The sequence below is a fragment of the Notothenia coriiceps genome, unplaced genomic scaffold, assembly GCF_000735185.1.
Source record: "Notothenia coriiceps isolate Sejong01 unplaced genomic scaffold, NC01 NC01_scaffold00003341, whole genome shotgun sequence".
In the NCBI taxonomy this organism is placed as follows: Eukaryota; Metazoa; Chordata; class Actinopteri; order Perciformes; family Nototheniidae; genus Notothenia; species Notothenia coriiceps.
This window is the reverse complement of record NW_011336042.1, coordinates 71,871-87,578: the sequence shown is the minus strand read 5'-3', so window position 1 is coordinate 87,578 and position 15,708 is coordinate 71,871.

Below are 15,708 nucleotides of genomic sequence, written 5' to 3'. Positions count from 1 at the left end.
TTTTTTCCCTTGCACGAGATTCAATAAGTTGACTGAAAACATTGTCAGCACCGGGGTGTCGCTTTATATACAGGCTGCCAACAAATCTGTCTTTTGGAAAATGGATATGTATGTGTTAAGCACGCCCAAGTGATGCACCCCCACCCCCCACACCTCCCAGCAACCCCTCCCTTGTTGGAGTTGCTCCTCCACAAAATGATCATCGTTGTGTTCGGGAGCATTCATCTTGATTATAGAGACAGAAATGCTTTGATAATGATCTGCGGGAGACGGTCGTCAGAAGTTTGTCAAAAAGCACTAAATGTCAAATCCCCGGCGGTGGTATCTAACTATCTGGTTGTGTGACACAGGCTGTCACGCACACACACACACGCACACACACACTCACACGAACCTCCCCACCCGGACTTGGCCAATGAGACGTATGCCTCTTATTACCTCCCATGCCTCCTCACTGTATTGCACTGAGAGAGATGGAGTGGAGAGCATGCAGCTGCAGACCAACAGCAGCAGTGTGTGTGAGAGTGTGTGTGTGTGTGTGTGTGAGGTCGGCTGGCAGTACACGTATGTTCAGGGACACAAAAACACTGCGGGAAAATGGAAACAGGATTCGGCGCATTTGTTGCAAAGCTGTCAAGGATTGTTTGTGTACTAAGTGGTTCCGTTTGCTAAATGTGTTTCTGTCAGAATTTAAGAAATGTTTAAAAGGGCTTCAAAAACAATCAATCATTTTGTGATTGATTTTGAGCGCTCGGAATTGTTTCTTTAAATATTTGGCAGTCAACATAGAAGATGAAGCGGTGTGGTTGTTTTAACTTTCGAAGTCTTTGAAGTAAGAAGGCGAGATTGCGGCAACAACTTCCAAGAGGCCAAGGGTTAGGGTTAGGGTTAGGGTTAGGGTGAATACAGTTTAGGGTTATAAAACGAGTTCTTTTGTGCAATTTTTTTTCTTAAAATGCATATGGTGGCCTTCTATGTGTGAGTGAGTGACTACACTGTATATGCATGAGCACTTGAGTGTGTATTTGCAGCTCTAAATGAACTGTCAGCTTTCAATACGATTCCACTATGTGACCCGACACAATAAACAGGATTTAGCTCAATATTCAGCAACACAGGCTTTTATTTTTTGCCAAGTGAGATCACAAGAACTCTAAGAAAAGAGACACATTTCCCCCCCGTCAAATACTGATTGAAGTTCATTTTAAAGAATACACATTCACACATTCATATAAAAAGAACAGTACATACCATTTATTTAACTGTACAGTCTACAATCTTTTCATTGTACAGTATATTTTACCATCAAACGTTTACATAGTTCACTTTGTCCTGCTTTTTTCTTGCATCTTTAAGTGTAGTTTATTGGATGTAGCATTGTAGGAGGAGCCTTGGACTTAAGATTGTCATTGCCAACAACCTTAGTGTAGCTTTTGTCCATGTAGCACTAAAACCTTTGAATCTCGACTGTACTTTTTAGCAGATTTCAGGAAGTTTACCAGTTGTTTACAATAGCTGATTTTGTTGTCTGTCAGTTTCTTACAAACAATACGTCAGCTGAGTTTCCCACCGCCCCTCGTGGCGGTTTTGTTTCCGTATATGGCCAGAGTGACAGTCTCCCGGCATCCCAGAGAGCAGCCAAACATCTTGAGCGGTACAAACGTGGACCGACCCTCCCTTTGGCTGACGTCCAAACTCCGTCTCGCGTCTTCTGGGAGAACAAGAGGAGAAATGGAACAACTGGTTTTAATGAAACAATTACAAGACACTAATTATTATGTTAATGTTTTGCTACTATCATCAGCCACCGCTAACAGCCTCCTGCACCTAGAGGTTCACAGCCTGCCATGTGTGTGTGTTTATGTGTGTGTGTGTGTGTTTTCTTTTCAGCTAGGTGGTAAGATGGACGTTTTGTGTGTGCGGCAGAGATGTGTTGAAATGTAAAAAGGGGCCACAAAGCGCCGGCTGTTGTCATTGAATGTCAGGTACATTAATTCCCATAATGCTCAGCGCAAATAAATTAGCAGCAGGGTTGCCAGTGATTCAAAGCCATCAGTTTTAGGTATGTGTGTGTGTGGGAGGAAGGGAGATGAAGGGGGGGGAGCGGCTCAGGAGACAGGCCTGGAGGCGAGAACACACACATGAAGAACACAACACACACACAGGCAAACAAACACATGCATCACGCAGACGCATGGATACACACATGTAAACACATGCATCACAGGGCCGCTCTGCCTCCACACACACACACACACACACACACACACACACACACACACACACACACACACACACACACACACACACACACACACACACACACACACACACACACACACTCATGATAAGCAGCATTGCATTGTGGAGGCCATTGTTAATGCAGCAGCAGTTGTACATGTGTTGTGCATTAAAGGATCATTCCACCTTCCTGCTTGCGGAAGCACCAGGTACAACGTTCTGTCAATACAAACAAAAACAGACGCTACTGAAGATAAATGACTCTCGCTAAATGAGATTTTTGTAGGTAGTGACAAGAAAAAGTGCATTTTCCTTTTCTATGACGATCATGTAGGGACATAATGTGACACTTTCACATATTGTTACGTACAACAGAGTATGTTAAGGCTTTTTTTTTGCTATTATTATATTTGTTTATCTGGTTGCAAACGTTTAGATATATACTTTGTAAGACTTAATCTTCATGAGTACTACAAAGTCAATAGTCGTAATTAAGCGGTGATAAAAACGGAGTAAATATGTTCTGTTTAGTAATAAAGTAGTCGAGTAAAAAACCATTAACAGCCAGTAACCAGAGTTTTTTGGGGGTATGACACATATTCAGCTGTACATTCCCATAACTTTCACAATTCTGTTTACCTCTTATATGTTATTGTGGCTACCCGGAAAATTATCTTTCAACCCAAGCATATTATACATAAGCTACCTGCCGGGCTAGTATGACATTTTGTTTTAAAACTCTCGATGATTTGACCCCTCAAGTTGACACTCTTTTGCTTCTAAATTGGTATGGTGTTTGTTGCAGAGGCTGCCAGGTTTTTTTACTCACTTGCTAGTATTTGATGGTGTTGTGTGTTTCTTTCCATTATGGTAGTTTGTTGTTCATGTTTCTTTCTCTCAGTGGGAGTACCTGGCTGAATGATGGCTCCATGAAAGCAGTAACAATGTCCCAGACTGCCTGCCATAAGTCAGTGAAAGAGGTGATTCATGAACAGTGGGCACTAGGTCTTGGCTCGGCATCTTTGATTGAAACCTGTTTAGCAACAACTGCTAATTTCATTACATGGTGTCAGCACACACTGCGCGGCTCCTAAAGGGCCCGCTTTGAACTCTCAGGCCCCGAACAATGACACGGGGCAGTCAAGGGGGCCTGATGTGAGTGTGACGGGTCGGCGGTGGGAGGAAAAACAAAAACCTCCCCAAGAAAAAAAAAAAAAAACCACGGAGGTTTTTCATAATGCTGAAGTCTGTCAAATATTTTGATATGTCCCACACACCATGGTGCAGCTCCTCCTGGGCGTTTTGCCTTTCAGCAGGGAAACAATTGACTTTCTTCACGATCAAGTCGTTGCCCTCCCCGCCTTCAGGCAAAACCTTTCATGAGGAGCCATGACTTTCGTTGCAGCTGTTCCTCTGGGGTTCTTCCCATGGACACCGGGGATAAAAACTCTTTGAGGAAGCCACTTCAGTTGAGCGGCCTTGCAGGTTTCTCTTCTTTCTCTTTTTTTTTTTCGCTCATCCAAAACTTGGCTCACAAGATACTTTTTGACTGGGTTTGATCTTTTCTTCTCTGTCAGTGATGATGGTTAACTTGTGCAATAACTAGTTCAGCCATTTAAAATCTGGCTGCACTGCAAAAAATGAAGCTCTTTGGTCACTCATTCACCATTTTAACCAGGTTTTCTTAAACCCAGATTAGAAAATGAATAGATATTTTCAGTGCCTCAAGTTTTTTTATATATATAATTAATACTGGAAATTAATGACTTGGTTGGATGGATATTTTTTGCAGTGGGTGAAACTTTTTACAGCATGTGAACATCTTTTCTAGCAGAGAAAGACTTCCATAACATGCACCATGAAGGTAACTTTGTAAAGTTCACTGCGGATAGAGAAGGCATATGAATATTCATGAAAAATTACCCGAGCTCACTGTGCCTGATAGCGGGCCCTTTTTCTGCCGCGGTATTAGGCCTGTAAAAGAGATGAAAGGCTTGCGAACCATCCCCACTTCCTTGGCCTTATACTGGGACACAATGGCCAACCAGCCGCTCAATTAGTCTGCCATCTTAGACTGACTGTTTGACAGGTCTAGCTAATTGTTAATCCCGCCATAACTGTTGCTCGGAGTAATTAATCATGTAACAAAAGGGCTCTCAGTGAGGCAACCTCACCAGTGCGGATGTGTGTCAAACCAAGGAGCCGAGAGGAGAAACGCTGCTGTAAAGGTTGTCCAATTTACAGCTGAGGTTCATCAACAAATATTTAATCTTCATTTGCAGCACCTTTTGCGAACGTCACTTGTTTTTTTCCCCCGGGCATAAACAAGTGCGTGAGATCTCCTGGCTTATGTAAATGCGTCTCCGTGTGAGCCCCACCGGAGCGGGTTCCAGGGGTCAAGCACCATTCATCATGAGATGGAGTGTCATTTTCTCCACTTCATACGCAGGCAGCTGCTTAAGAGGACGAAGAGAAAAGAAGGTATTCTTTGAGGGGGAAAGAAAAGACAGAGCCAAGCACAATCCCGGCTTCAGAGGGGAGATGGCGGGGAGGTGGAGGCTGAATAGGAACACAAGGTGCCACTGTGTCAGGATTCAAATGTGAGCACAACCGGTGATGTCATTCACCTCCCCAACCCCACCTCGAGTCATGAGACAAACCGCATTCCTTGAAACGGGAAATAGACACAAAGGGCCACCGTGTTTTGCAGTTTTGCAATACTGACTCATGTCGTTGTGACCCAGAAGTGTTCTTTTTTTCCCTCGGTGTGTCCAAACGATGATTAATATCTGCTTTCTATCTCTGTGCCTGATAGTCGCAGCGGCAAACAAGAGCACCTCTTGTTCGGATGAAAAAGGAATTCTAGGCTCCCAGGCTATGGGCTCTCATAAAGGCCAAATTGGATAATTTGAGGGAAAATGGACAGAGGTCATATCTCATCTCCATCTTTTTTTCTTCTTTGATTTAATGACGGTCACGCAAGGCAGTTGTTGTCTATTGAGAGCTTGTAGACCTTTTTGGGCTGCCAAGAATTGTGTTACGTGTTTTAGCTACTTCACAATAAAAGATCAAACTACTGCAACAAAAGAAGAATGAGAAGTCAAGCGTCATAATCACCCCTTGAAATTCTTCCAAAATGTCAAACAAACACTACCAAAAATCCTTGTCCCTCTGCGAGTAATAATCAGCAATGCAACACAAGCAGCCCCACATGACCAGAGCTGTGTAATTGTTACGCCAAGAAGAAGAAAAACCTGATGATTTGAGGAACAAAACAAAAAGTCTCCTGAGAGCCACTGGCTGTCCCGCCAGTCGACCCACCTCCACCACCACTGCGCAGGACCAAAGCACAATGCAACACAAAAACCTGCAGACAATAAACAGAAACAGTAGGAACCCTTCCCTAATTTGACTTGCTCCACAGGTGGTCACCAGCTGCTTGCAAACAGGTTACTGTGGGCCCCAACGGAGGAGAGGGGATTTTCATTTTAAGTGGAACAATAGGCAACCGTTCAGGTCCCAAAACCATGGGGTTGTTTCTTTCTTTTATTTTTTTTTATTTGGCAGTGCCCGGAGGTAGGTTGCAGCTCCACGGCAGCAGACAGTGAGGTCTTTTGTCTCCTCGTCTGTGCACCAGGATGGGGGCTATCAGAAATTCCCCCTGTCTTAGTTCACATGATTCAATGAGAGCCCTGTGTGTCAGTCTGAGGGCTGTTCTTTTTCTGTCTATTCATGTCATACACCGGAGGGGAAGACCCGGCTACGCTCATGGCTGGAGGCCTGCTTTTACTCATCCAACAAGAAAACAAACTCAGAATTCATTTAGCTCATAATTACATTCCTCCTCATACTGAATGGTGCTTCAGTCAAGTCAGAATGTATGAAATAAGTGATGGTCATCTTCTTAAAATCCTTGAAATCCTATAAGTCAGCCACCAAACCTTTGCAAATCTCTCATCAAAATTTAGCAACTATCGAGGTTCCAGGAAAACAAATACAAACGTTGTTCTTGAAGCCCTGTTGAAGATTTGGAGGAAGGCACATGGTTGGATTTGAGTCACTAATAAAAAAGATGTCCTGCAGGCAAAGGGGCTTTTCAAAATGGTGTTGACCACACTTTGTACACGGAAACCCACACTGCTCTCCTGAGGCAGCAACACCTGACCGCCCCAAAACAGGAAATCACTTACCAAAACAAATTGTTGTAATCCGATTCAAAGATACAAACATCTCTTTCAAAGGAAATGGGACAGTCTCCATAAATATAGAAAATCATATATAAATATTTCCAAGTAAAGATTTCTCAAAGATAAGTAAGAAAGTAGGAAATAATCAAAGACTCCAAGACATTAAACTCTATGTGTGACCATTGAGATTGCTACACCATCTCTGGCACTTGGACTACAATGAACAACAATTTGTTTTATGCAAATGGTGTGTGATATTGTCCAAAATTACAGGGAGAATTGTGGAATTTGTCTTTGAAATAGCCTTGGAAAGGAACTGTTTTTCCTGGCAGTGGGAAAAAACGGTATTTGCTGGCACACGTGTGTTCATTGGACTCCTCTATTGTCCATTCTGCTTGGTTTAGAAAATAGTTTCTGTCTAGTAAAACCACCCATCTTCCAAAAGTGGATTCAACCATAAGTGAAATAGAAAGAACGACTTAATCTTATTCTAGGGAACTTCATTTGTCTGTAACACTCCCACAAGAACAACTTAATTGACTGTTTGTTACCTTGGAACCAAATCTTGTATAAAAACCGTAAAAGATGGGAAACATTAGGTGGGAGTTTACTTGCATTTGATTTGCCAGTTGGGCGGCCATTATAAATTATCACAGCTGGTTTACGGTAACACAAAATATTTAATATTTCTGCTCTGAAGCATAATTTCATACACAAATAGAATTAATTCAGTCTAAAATCTTTGGTATCCTGACTGGAAATGTGAGCTAATGAAGAGAAAGTCAAATCAAGTTTGAATAATAACAGTACTTAAACTAAATGTAAAGGAATGATGTATATTCTTGTTCCCTGTAACCACATCAATTCTACCATGGATTAATTCTTGTATTTTTAATTTATTTTTGTATTGGTGTTGTCCCTCGGGGTCACCTTAAACATCAGTCAGAGCCTCAACTTCTCCTCCTTCTCTGCACTAAAATAAAACTTTCATCCCCCTCGTCATCGCATCCCGAACTTGCCCCCGCGTCCCTTCATTTAGATTCACACAGCTGATGTTTGTTGTGAACAGGCGCTGTCAGAGAGGATAAAGAAAGGTTACCTGGTGGCTGAGAGCGAGACGCTTTACACCAGCAGATTTATCCACACTGATGTTTTGATGTCACCACCGTCTCCTCCAGGCACTTTGCTGTTGTAACGAACCAAACCCCAATCAAATCTTTGAAGTAGTCATGTATGCATAAGCGCCGTCTACCTTAATGCTAAATAATTAGCAAGCGAGCACACGGCTCACTGGGATTGCTACCTCAGGGCTAAACTTGCTTTCCCTGCTTTGATCATTACGTTAATTAAATCTGGCTCCCTTGACAGGTCGGGGGCTAAAAAACAGGTAGGTGTCATAGGCACCTCGGCGGAGACAGAAGCACCTGGTGTGTGTGAGCGCTCCAGCTGTCAGTGGCGATGCCTTAAGAGTCAGACGGCGGTGGCGTTAATTCGAACCGATGTCCCAAAAGGGGAGGGGAACAACTCAATTGAAAGACACCCCGATTCTCCGGTCTGGAGGCGGGCGAGGCTGCAGCTTTTGCGGCAGCTTTGGCCAGAGGAGGAAAGAAGTCATGTTGTCAGACCTCAGTGTCAGCTCGCGTCATAACCAGCGCCTGAGGGACAAATTAGAAGTGTGTTTCGAGAGATGTGTCAAAAGTGTTCTCGGTCCACATCACAACAGAGGAATCGTGCGAAGAGGGACCTAAACCAAAGTCAAATGCCAAGGGCAGCCAGAGCAGCCACTCACCTATGGTTTATTTAAATCAAAATGGCTCGAAACTATGAATAATTACTCAAATGTGCATTCATGTGTAGTTATTTAATGTCATTACTCATGTTTGACATGTACAGGAAGTCAGGATAAGACTGTAAACACCTCATAGAAAAAGAAGCTTACTGTTGTGTCACTAATTATGGTTAGTACATCAAAGGCTAAAGGTCACAGGGTGTAGGCTCAATTGTGTGTTCTTTAACCCGACCATGAATGCCATTTTTGTTGCATACAAAAAGGCACATTCATTATATTACTAAATATTTAAATGGAGCCGAACCCGCCACCACCAAAGTAACCCCTAACCAGAACAAATTATTGGGTTTTGTTTTGGTTAAAGTTGCAAAATGTAATGTTTTCTAGATCAAGATCTGAATTTGAATCGCATAAGATCTCATCTGGAACATGGAAATCTAACTCAACTGAAGGATCCACTGTGCTCCAGTTGCAGGTGCCTCAGTCCAATATTAGTATAATATTTCTGGGAAAAAGCTTAAAGGAAACAATCCTTTAAAAAAATAAAAGTGTTTATCCTTCCCTAACTCAGGCTGGAAGTGGGAGTTTCCTGCACAGAAGCTGACACGGGGCAGAAAAGTCTCCCTGTCCGCTGTGAAAACAGGGCAAATGTCATTAATCTAATACGAAATCATCTAGATTGTGTTTGTTGGATCAGTTCGAATTCAAACAAACGACTTTCTGCCTGAGCCCCAGCGGACTTTCCTCCACATCCTCATCCAGCGGCCCCACACCACACAGTGTTCAGTAGTAATTAGTGTCTTCAATATGTTTAACCATCCCACATACCTGTTTAATCAAACCCTTTTCTGGGCATGTATTCAACCTTCAAAGGCAGCGTTTGAAAAGGACTCGGGAAAACACAAAAGCGAGTCGTCTGTGAAGCTCCTTTTGATCTAGATCATTAACGTTTTGGAATCAGAAGTTGACATAAGGCCCGGTTTTGTTGCCGCACTCCTGGATCCGTTTCTGTGCGGTGGAAGTTGAAGATGTTTGGAAAATTGCTCCGATTATAGTGTTCATGTGCCATTTGATACCGGTTCCAAGAACAAGGGGAGCTGCAGCCAAACCAGACTACACCAATAAGAGCTGGCGGAACTGGCCGTCCTTTCATAGACCACATGGTCTCTTTACCGAGTGGACACATTTTATTATCATGGAAATTGACTTTGTAATTTCGGTGTGAACGGCCCCACCCTGCTCCGTTCACAATAGAGATATCTCAACACAATTAAGAGTATCAAGAAACAGTAGTTTACTAAAAAGCACAAAGGAACTGAACTCATATCATATTTAAATGAAGTGCTGCTGTTTCTCTGTTTTACCTTCCTGTCTCTAAGTAGAACAGCTCATTACGGCTTGGATGAAACCTTCCCTATACTGACACAACTTTAAACCTGCTTGCCATCAACATACATTAACTCAAAGGTTTGGCCGTATTCATCAAAGTCCATCGTTGAAAAGTTATCGCATTGAGGGAGGTTCAAAGCCAGCTGATGGGAGTTCTTCATCGCTCTCCAACAGGAACATCAAATGACGACACAATACGTTCTTGGACTTGACAAAGACACGTACTGGGCCTTCCTCACTGAAGCTCTCTCCATCTTCAAACCTTTTTTTAAACACGAGCACGTCCTCGTCCAACCTCTTTGAGACCGATCCTCTGCATCAAAACCCAGGAAAAGACGCATCATCATCACATCAACTGACTCTCCTGTCTATTTCTGTCTTCCTCCACAAGCCTTGAAGCTCCGACGCCTGCGCCCACAGGCAGCGTTTCTGAAAAATCACAAGAAATTCATTTCCTCCCTGGATGGAAAATAACAAAGGCATTCCTCATGACAGGCCCTTCTTCCTGTCATCTGCGGTCCACAAGTCAACTGATCTATTATTAGAAACCCCGTCCTCTTTGTTTCTTTATCACAACCAGACTCTCATCAGGTGATTTGATTAACAAATGACAGATGGGCAGGAAGTCTGTGAGGAGTTTAGGCAAAGGTAAAAACAAAGAGTGTTCTATTTGGGACGGGAAATGCAGAAGTGTTCACCATTTACTATTCAGTTTCATTACTCTCTGTAGCAGATTTATGACCTAGTTCAGAGTAATTAGGTTCACACTTTTAGTAAACAAGGATATTTTTCCTGGTGAGCTCTCGATATCTTGGCGCAGAGCCTCAGCGGGGATTATCTTCGATCTTAAGAAGATACCTATCTGCTTGTTGATATTTCTGCTTTAATAACATCTCTCTATCCCATCGGGAAAGCGCACAGAGAGCTCGTCGTACTAAGATATTCATGACACTTTCTAGTGTCTCCATTGTCAGTCGTACTGTACATCTCTTGGCTTTGTGTGATGGAGCAGGTGCTGTGTTCCGTTCATTTTGTATCTCTGCTGCCACATCCTAACCCTTTTAATCATATCCTGCCTTTCACTTTTCAAAGTTTCTCCTGGTACACGGAGGTTATTTATGGAGATGGTTAAGACCAAATACAACAAATACATAATTCTCAGTCACCTCTAGTGGCGCCGATTGTGTGGTGGAGCTCAGGAGCTTGGAATGGTTGTATTTATTTTGCAGATAGTAGTTCCAGCAACCACACTGTTGTGTTTTTTCAATCTTACAAAGAAGCTTGAACAATATTTCTGGAAAAACATTGCTGTTGAACTTATTTTGAATACTGTCACCACTACAAATCCCTTTCACCTCAATGTTATAACGATGGAGGCTGACATTTTGGAGTTATATCTTGGAACTGTACAAAAAATCTATTTTTATCAATTTAAATTAAATCAATTAAATCCAGCCCAGTATTCACATATATAAGTCAATTAGAACGTGGGCAATATATGCATGTAGGTAAGTCTGGTGTGTCATATCTCTGAAATGAACAAATATTATTATTTTATAGTTGGGTAAATCGCCCTTTCAACCAATCAAATTACAGCACATGATGCTGTAATTGGCTGCGTAGTGTCAACAAGATGTAAAAAAGCAAAACATAGGTTCAGTTGTATCCAAATAGATATTAACCAAGCTGTTCTAATTTAAAAATGAACTACAAACTCAATCTAATACAATAATCCTGTACACTTTTTAAGGCGATGACCAAAAAATGTGGACAGTATGCATTCAGATTGATTTGTCGTCTAATGGTAGATATACTATTCCCTCACATGACAAAGTGTGTGCTGCGAGTAGCTACAGCCATCCGTCACCCATCAGCGAGCGTGTGCAAACTCTCCGGCAGACAGACGAGCTCGGCCCATCACAACAGTCCATCGTACACTAATATCTCGGGGCATCAGAAGCAGAACTAACAAGTTAAGCCCAAACATTGGGGTTTGCATGGCAGTGGGGGAGTTTATCAGTGTGTGTGTATGTGAAGGGGGGGCATGCATACATCAAACAGAGACGGTCGGTCAATATTAGGGTATGGAGAATCAACACGCTCTTTTAAAGGAGAGGCTTATGTTCAAACATCACAGTGCCGGTTGCAGGGCCTGTGCATTTCCCGAGGCCCGGATCGCCATTTCTCATTTGTTGCATTAGCGGGAAAGACGGCGTACAAATAACATTTCCCTGAGCAAGGGAAGGTATCTTTGCATACAAAACAAGGCTGTGTGTAATTTTCAACGGGGCGAGAAGGGGAAATGAAAGGGCACGAGGGGAGGGATAAATATGCACCTCCATCACTCGGGGAAACACATTTAGGACATTAGCATTTTTGAAATAGTGCATTTAAAGAGCCAAACTGTTTTCCTGATAAGAGAATGAGCACTGTGGGGGTTAGAGGTGGGATTTAGACATGGAGAAGGTGGAATTTGCCACATAATGTGATTATCTGGATGGTTTCCATTTACCTCTTTGAGTATGACTTTACCTGCAGGCGCTTTTCTTTCCTTGCGTGTACAGAAAAGCTTCAATTGGAGCATTTTTCCCTCTTTATCTCACCTGAACTGAAAGTTTTCATGGACATTTATGTATGAAGTGAGTCTCATTAGGTGTAACATTTGGCAGCACGCACAGCAGCTTGTGCCATTCAGCGTCGAGGAGCAGGATAACATGTCTCCAGTTATTTCTGCATCAAAACAGACTACTTTTACTCACACTTCATTTTTAGAAGCCCATTTTAGCTTTTATTGGCCATTCTCCGTAAGCGTAAACACACAAACAGCAATCCCTCTTCAAAATATTAGAGTCTGTGCTGATTGCCGCCACCTGCGTTATCACACAGGCGACGAAGCAGATGTAGGAGAACGACTTTGTGTAGAAAGCACAGCTGAGACGTGGCGTCAAATCTGGCAAAGTGCTGTAAGAATCTGTTTGATCTGCAGCACAGAGGAGAATTCAGCACTGACGACGAATGTCTGCCAGCTGAAGAAAAAAAAACATCCAGACCCACCTACAACCACTGCATGTGGCCTGGCCACAAAGTAGTACACTGCTGGTCAAATATAGTCCAGGAGCTAGAGAGTATTTTTGGTGACGGGTGTGATGTGAACCTTCTGTTCTCAGTTTCCTGTATAGGAAGATTTATGATGAAAATTACAAAAGACAGACGACTGGGTCAAAAGGCTGCAAAACCTGATTCAATCTCAAAATCATTCAGTGGAACAAAAGTAGATGTCTTTTTTTCTTCTTAAATGGAATTTTTGTTTTTTATCTTTCTCAGTTCACCTGCATGCGTCGACACCTTTATATATACAGTCTATGGTCGACACACATCCATGATTTCATGATGCGTTTCACTTTGTAACATACTCTATTGAAATGCCATTGAAACAGCAGTTATACAACATGAAAGCTAGACCAGTTACTCCCGAGTCTCTGAGTCATAAGATGTCACATTCGGCCTCTACGTCCCTCCCTCCAGCCACTTCCCCTCTCATTGCCATTCTCTTCCTGTCCACCAGATGCCCTCTGACTTTTCCTCCATTCCCGGTCTCATCACTTTTGAAATCGCTCACTCACAGCCTTCTAAATGTGCAGGTTCCAGTTTGTCTGCATCTAGCTTCTATCCCAGTCATTGAGTCATTGATTCAGCAGCTTCTTAATGACTGTTTAAACGCCTGCCTGTGTTGTTCAACCTGAATCAAACCAGCAAAGAAAGAAAAAGCAGCGTTACATTAAATTACTACAACCAGTTTGTACTCACAAGGACAATTTGTGATGATAAAGAATTTGGGTTGATGAAAAGTTTAACATCATGGTTCCTTTGTTTAGTGATTTGTGTTCCTTTCAATTACCTGTATCATTTCATTGTAATGACAGATAGTCTAACCAAACACTAAAACGCTCTTCTTGTTCGTCTCTAACAAGACTTGTCACTTTCCATTCAGGTGCGCAATCAAATCAAAGACAATAATTGACTTGTGGGGTGTCCCTCTGCTGTAAGCTTCACTGGCCGTCTGAAAAGGCGACGCTGCCACGAATGAACCGCTCTCCCTCCACCTCTCCCTCTTGTCATGCCAAATGGTGTTTTACAGCATCTGTTCATTATAGATGGCCGACATGATGGATATGGTCATAATATTAATGTAAGACTGACACAGCGGAGACATGAATCACGGCCGACTTTATTTCAAAGCCAGCCTTTCATTGGCCCACCACTAAAAAGTGATATATAAATGTCAACGAATGGCAGCCGTAAAGCGTTACGAAGTACATTTGATGGTGCGTTTTTACCGTTATCAACCCGCTGTTATTTACTTAATGTGTCTTCTTCATGTGACAGCAGTCTTTTGCACATTGTGTATTTAAAGTCTCCATCTTTTGTCTTCTTCAGGTGATGGTTCGGCTGGGAGAAGATGGAAAGGTAAGATCAGGCAGGAAAAAAGAAATGTGCTCATATGTAGTGAGTGCCTTCGGGTAGGGAAGCCCAAGAATGACTTTAAATTGAAAGCATTCAATCAAATTGAACTTTCATTTCCCATATGTATATACCATCTTCGACAAGGGGTCGTTACTCATTTCAAACCATGCATTCAGAGGGATTTGGGTTTTTTCATAAAGCATAAAGAAATGTAAAAATGGGTATGAAAATCTGAAAAATATAAGTAGCACTCTGTAGTAATTCCGTTATTTGTTTCAATTGTTTTGATTCATAATCGTAATAAGAGAGAGAAGTATGTTTGACCAGCTGTTCTCATCGCAACATGATCTATTAATGTCGTATACTGCAAAAGGAAATGTAGTAATACAAAATGATATGGAAGCACCCTGGAGACAATGTTACAAAAAAGCAAAAGCAACACCAATAATACAAATATATTTTTAAATGTAGGCGTATTTAAGATAAATTCATTATAAAAACATCACTCGTCTTTTCCAATTTTCAGATAAAATAAGCAAATGATCCCCGTCTAACTGCAAATACATGCTTATTGAAATGTCCTCCAATAAAACAAAAATAATTGCCAATCAGTTAGACTTTAATTATTTCAATTATAATTCAAACTTTAAACCATGAATATGTATTTCATTTGGCTACTGCTCAACAAACTTCCATTTGAACTTTGGCAGCCACGATGATTTCTCAAATATGTTTCAAAATGAAAGCTTGAGTGCATTTCTAAAATACATTTGGTTTGAATGTAATGATTTGAGTTGGCTCGTGGCACTCCGGACGGCTGTCAGTGAGTTGGGAATCACGATGGAATAATTATCCGAGCTAGCATCAGCGTCACTTTCAGTTTGACGTGATTGAAGAGGCTCGTGTTTTCAGTCGGGCAGATTTAAAAGTTAGAAAACTCTTTGGCACTTTCTGAAACATCGAGCATCAGATTGAACTGTGTGTGTTGAATGTTATGTTACTGCACAGATATGATTCAAATATTTGATGTAAACTTCTTAGAGGCTCAGGCTCACTGGAACTTTGCACCCCGATCTGATTCTGGTCTGGTTCTAGCCTCACAGTAAACAACCTGTAACAAACTGTCCATAACACTCTGAGTCTCTCTCTCCTGCTCTCAGAATGGATGTGTTCAGATTAGTGACTGCCTGCCTGTAACTGTAACAGCATGTCATCCTCTGAGAGAATCAAACAGCCGTCAAACTTACATTTATCACAACTTATAGTAGTTATAGTCAAAAAAATGGATCATTTTGACCTTTGTTTTAGTGAATTATTATGTTATTTCAATACATCTATAATATAATCCAACACTACATATGGCAGTGTCTTTATTTTTCTCATTTTACCCGCTTAAATAATTTATTTCTATGAATTCTAATTTATTTAATTTATTAGTTAATTTGATGTTTTTTGTTATTTATACATATTACTATTTAAAATAATGTCCTTAATGTAAAAAAAAAGGCTTTTTGACTTTGAAAATGCGTGTTTATTTGTATTAATACTGTGTATATAAATACAAATCATTTTGATAAGTGCATGAACAGACAAACTATTGAATAAAAATGATGTATACTGTATATACATATGAAATAA